This window comes from Schistocerca serialis, chromosome 7 (genome assembly GCF_023864345.2).
Source record: "Schistocerca serialis cubense isolate TAMUIC-IGC-003099 chromosome 7, iqSchSeri2.2, whole genome shotgun sequence".
Taxonomy (NCBI): domain Eukaryota; kingdom Metazoa; phylum Arthropoda; class Insecta; order Orthoptera; family Acrididae; genus Schistocerca; species Schistocerca serialis.
Window position 1 is genome coordinate 502,861,503 of NC_064644.1, and position 6,099 is coordinate 502,867,601.

The following is a 6,099-nucleotide window of genomic DNA, read 5'->3' on the forward strand; positions in this document are numbered from 1 at the left end:
GGAATATAATAGAAGATGAATGGTTAACTTCGAGAGATGGAATAGAAACGGCAGCAAAGACAAAAAAGAGAAGGTCCAGTAACCGTCCTTGATTAACACATACAGCAGCACTCCGTCATCAGGCCACAAGTGGCCCATGGGGACCATCCGACCGCCGTGTCATCGTCAGCTGAGGATAGGAGGGGCGTGTGGTCAGCACACCGCTCTCCCGGTCGTTATGATGGTTTTCTTTGACCGGAGCCGCTACTATTCGGTGGAGTAGCTCCTCAATTGGCATCACGAGGCTGAGTGCACCCCGAAAAATGGCAACAGAACACGGCGGCCCAGATGGTCACCCATCCAAGTGCCGGCCACGCCCGACAGCACTTAACTTAGGTGATCTCACGGGAACCGGTGTATCCACTGCGGCATGGCCGTTGCCTTCAATATCACATGAGACATAGAATTTCATTGACGCAAGGTGACAATAGAAAAATGCAGTAGATGAAACAGGCAAAAAGGGATACAGACGACAAAAAATTAGACAAACAGTGAAAGTTGGTTGTTAAACTACCATTTTTAACTATGTAATCTGCAACTTTCACTGTTCAGTCATGTAGTGTATTAGTTAACCCAGGTCTGCTGCAAAGTCACAATTCTGTGATCCGTTATCTATTATAAACAGCAAAGTCGATCTTTGGGTCGGTCCTTAAAGTGTTCAGGAAGTACGGAGCTGACCAACCAGCTCGTATCCCGCCTCGAGGCATTCTGGGTTGCAAGTTTGAGAAAGCACCTTTGGGATCTGGCGTGCTTGGATTAAGTCTTGTCTTTGATAGAGTAGCTGCCCACTTGCAGCTTTGCTGTGATTGTACGGTGTCCAGTGTGAGCGTGCAATTGGAAGAATTTGGAAGATTCCTCACTACAGTTAGTATCAAATCTAGGATCTGTAGGTGTGAACATTACACTTCGTGTTTCTATGAATGATCTTTTCAGCAAAAAAGGTAGGTTCAATAAACAGACTGGGTTCATATTCCCTTGAGCACTGCACAAGGCGAGATCTTTCATTCTGGTTCATGTAAATACAGTTTCCTTTTGCTGTGCCCAGTGCGAGAAAGTGAGTTCTCAGTACCTAGGTAATTTTCTACGAACTCTTTGCAGCCATATTCGATTAAAAGTTTGACTCATGGGTCTGAACATTGGACATAAGCTGTGATACGTTATAATCCATGGCATATCAGGAATTATTTTCATAGGTAGTTCGTTTTCAAAAGCCCTATCAGTGACCCTACGAAAGAAAGTGCAAAACGAAGAAACAAGAAATGTTGGAGAAGGAATGCAAACCTGTGGTAGCATCCACAGAGTGGAAAATATAGATGCCATAGATAATAAAAAATCCTTTCGAAATGTATAGTGTCTTGGAAAGCGGTTATGTGATGAATACCTGTAAGAGTAAAACGTATATAATGGAATGTATTTGAATTAAATATAAGGAAGCTGAGGGAATTACATTAGGAAACACTAAATCAGTAGAAGAGTTTTTCTATTTAGGCAGCAAAATAACTGACGATAAACGAAGATAATTTGAAATACTGACTGGCAATAGCTAGAAAAGCATTTCTTGAAAACAAATATCTGTTAACATTGAATATAAATTTAAAAATTAGGGACTCTTTTCTTTCTGAAAGCAGTCTAGCCGATTGGACGATTAACAGTTCAGAACAGAAGTGATTAAAAATCTGGTCCTGCAGAATAATCCAGTTGATTAGATAGATAGATCGAATAACTACTCGTAATTAAGAGGCGCAGACTCGAATTGGGATGAAAAAAAATTATGGCACCATTTCACTAAAAGCAAAGTTTGGCGGCAGGATACATTTTCAGTCATCACAGTATTGTCTGTCTGCTATTGGACGGAAGTGTGAGCCCTAAAAGTTATAAAGAGAAACGGAGACTACAGGAAGCAGACCGAAATTGATGTAGGTTGCAGTAGTTATGCAAAGGTGAAGAGGCTTGCACAGGATGGACTATGCATGAAACCATTCTTAGGGCTGATGATCTTTGATCTTCACAAAAGCAACATTCCGTAACGATAGCCTTAACATAGTCCACCTCTTACTCATTACGAACATTCAGAAGCTTGATTTATTATTATAATAATCTCAATTTCCAAATAAAAATTGAAACCCTAAGAATGAAAATGCACATTCGAATATTCGAAGATTCTATTGTGATACTATTTAGTCCTCAAATTGTTACCATTCAATACGGGTACGGACAGTACATTTCTTGCGTTATGGTCTCTGTAATGTTACGGTTGTAACCTAGTTCAGTCACCACTTAATATCCTCGAGTATGGTATGGATAGGTCAAGGTTAGCATGCCTTTCTCAGGATCGGAAACTACCTCTTCCTTAATGCCTTGAGAGCAATGATTGCTGAAGTAACTCAAGTTGACACCTAAACAATTTAATGGCCGACAACATTTTAATCAAAATAGTTCAAATGGCTCTGAACGCTATAGGACTAAACTTCTGAGGCATCCGTCCTCTAGAACTTAGAACTGCTTAAACTTGACTAACCTAAGAACATCACACACATCCATGCCCGAGGCATGATTCGAACCTGCGATCGTAGCGGTCGCGCGGTTCCAGACTGTAGCGCCTAGAACCGCTCCGCCACTCCGGCCGGCAACATTTTAATCGCTTTGATGACGACTTCAAGAACTTTGTCTGCTCTGTGTTCTATTTCACAAGTATAACAGAAATTTGATTTTCCTTTAAGCATATTACAAATGTAATATAGAAATACGCGTGTTGAGGGCAGTCCTCTAGTCACACGCGCTAAGACAGCAACGATGTCACAATACACTGTGTCCCCATTACAGATTACAGAGCAAAAATATCACATGAGGTCCTTCTGAATACCCACAATTTTGTTAGCTCGACATATCAACTCGTTCGTTATATTTCATATTGTATGCACATTTCAGCAAAAGTTAAGTTCAAGTTATCTTTCCTTACGCAGTTCACTACAATCTGCAGTTTCAAATAAGACATGAAATCAAAGTTCCAGGGAAGTACATATTATTAGCCGTCCTCTTAGGGGTTGTTACGTTAACCACTACTTTCATTTGGTGCTACTTTCGAAATTAAAGTCATTTTTTGTCGATAACACTAACAGCTTACAACCACAGAATGAGCTGTGGAATACCCAGTACTCTGTTTCGTTGTTAGCGACGTGAAGTGTGAGTAATTGGAGATAACTCATCCTTTACATATCACATGGGCTCCAAGGTTATCTGTCAGTCATCTCAATCACAAAGTAAGATATGCCATGTAATTGAGACTACGTGATCTACTTCCGTTCGTTACGTTATTAATGTTACAGTCTTTTTTAAGTAATCGGTCTGTCGGGCGCCAGCCTCTTCATCTGCCCACATCTGTCAATTTCGAAACTCAGTTACATATTTCAGGTGTTGTCTCCACCAAAATAATTTAGAATCTATTCCTGTAATAAAATATAATGTAGTCTTCAACATATTGTGCTATTTATTTCCAGTTGAGTTCATTCATTTGCGAGGAAGTCGTCGTCTCTGTAAAAGACAACCAATCGCTTCTGTTCTCCACTGCATATGTGTCAAATGGTAGGCCCTCTAGTCTCTTCATAAACTTATTAAGTGCCATCAAACCAGCATATCTTGTATGTTAACCGGAGGCCTAGAAACGACGCAGTCCACTTCACCCATCCTCCGAACCACACCGAACCACTCTTTCGGGTTTATTGTGCATTTCGGCTCCCGGTGGACCCTCCCCCCGCCCCCACGGAACGTCTTACACCAGGCGCGTGTAACCCCTACGTTTGCGTGGTAGAGTAATGGTGGTGTACGCATACGTGGAGAACTTGTTATCGCAGCAATCGCCGACGTAGTGTAGCTGAGGCGGAATAAGGGGAACCAGCTCGCAGATAGAAAACCGCCTGAAAACCATCAACAGACTGGCCGGCTCGCCGGACCTCGACACAAGTCCGCCGGGTGGATTCGTGCCGGGGACCAGGCGCTCCTTCCCAATCTGGAAATGTCTTGGATTTCTAAAATCTGGATTTGTGTACCTGCAAATTAATGTCATTTCACAGCTGTATTACTCTGTCATGCAAAGTAGGTATTAGGATGTCATGTACTGGGATGTCCATGATTGGGAGCAGGATGCACGCATATTAAAATTCACTTCATTTCACGCTGGAGACGAGCTACAGCAGCAGAACGTGTTGGCTGGGAACTTTTGGGCACAGAGAAGGCCTGCCGTTCACAATAGCAACGAACAGTGAGAAGGCAGGGGGAGTACCCGAACACAGGGACTTGCCGACAGAGTTCCGTGCTGTAACTGGCGGTTGGGTCTCAGGGGCCAGAGTGAGGGACGCTCGCTATTTTTAAAATGGCTGGGGTAATTTTCTCGCGAAATCCTCATGTTTTTGGTGCAACGCGCCAGCTGAGAACCACATCTGTGCTACTGTTTGGCACGTTTTGTAGCCGCAAATAGCACTCGAATTACCATATTGCATTGGCGCTGTCGCCGGAAAGCTTCATGCGCATAATCCTGGTAGATGCGGACGCTCGACCGTTACATCAGCACACGTTTACAGTCACCGTCGACAATTGGTGGGAACGAATGGTACTGGCGCCTCAATTGGTTGACTATGGTAGTGGTAGTGGGAGTCTAGACGAATTTGTTGTAATTCCATAATTGGAGAAATCTTAATCGGCCACGATTGGCAGAGTTCTGGAACAACGGAGCAGTCACTCTCTGGGCGCGGTGAGAATTTAAGGGTGCTCTTTCTGGCCGCAGCAGGATTCGGTCTCGCACTTTGTCGCCCTAACCACAGAGTAATTTCATTCAATGTTTCACTTGTCAGGCCACCTGGATAAACACTTATAAGGAACCGCTTGAGAGCGAGATCGCAGGTTCAGTCTTCAGTGAGACTTATGTGAAAAAGTTGTGTTCATAATTTTGACAGGAACATTATTAGCTGCTAATGACGCACCATGAGTGGCCTGTGGGGTGTATGTGTTAGGCTACACTTCACAAAATGGACATCGTTGACATTTAACAAATGTTCGTAACAAACCATTACCTTACATTATGAACACCGAATGTAAAATGGCGAGTGCAGTGCAGAGTCGAACCCTGCGGCTCGGACTGCACCTCCCAAGCAAATACACTAACGGCCAGCTTCACGTGGATGCTGGTAGGCCGCTCCTGGACAACACCTTCCGTCAGACCGCACATCTTTTCCATGAAAGGCCGCGGATGTGTGATAACATTCTCATCCCATAACTAAGACATCAGATTCATTTTTGAGTGTCCATGCGATGGACATGGACATGTCAACCCTTCTCCAAGCTGCTGGAGTCGACTGTTGGTGATACGATCTTTAAGAGAAAAAGCACAGGAATAACTACTGCTCAATCAAAGCTATATAGACCTCATATACTGAGGGCCCTGCAGGGCACCGTCGAGAATTGTTGACGATTGTTGTAAAAACTGGCGTAAAATTAGTGAAAGGAGTCACTCTCGAGTTCCAGAGTTCCACCTACAGTACAGCTGCCACAGTGGCTGAGCATAGATAGTTAAAAGGGATGAAGTACAATGGTTGAGTAGCTTCTCATGTCGCACATTTCCGTAGTCAATGTTAAGTGACTTTTGAGATGATGTGAACAGTGACCATTTGACAGAGGGGTGACTGGAAATGAGTGATGTGGAGTGATGAATCACGCTATACCCGAGGCATTGACGGATGCCTGGATATCGAGTGTAGTGCCAACAATGAATTACAGAGGGGGTTGTGGTACGGTAAGGGATTGTTTTTCGTGGTTAGGGGGTGGACTCCTTATTTCAATTAAGTAAGTACATAGTGCGGAAGGATGTGAACACATTTTAAAGCATTGTGTAGCGTGTACAGTAAAGGCATAGTTCGGAGATGATGATTACGATTTTCGTCACAGTGCTCCGTGTCATGAAGCAACATGTGTGGGTCAATTCATCGTTAACACTAAAATTTCTGAGCTGGCCTAGTCTGCCCAGGGTCCCAACATGAACCTCTGTGGCGAGTTAGAGCGTCGGCATCA

General features: G+C 43.6%; 1 pseudogene; it reads right to left on the reverse strand.

The window, feature by feature from the left end:
- Nucleotides 1-303: 303 nt before the first annotated feature.
- LOC126413530 (5S ribosomal RNA) lies at nt 304-421 on the reverse strand (annotated as a pseudogene).
- Between the last annotated feature and the right edge of the window lie 5,678 nt (nt 422-6,099).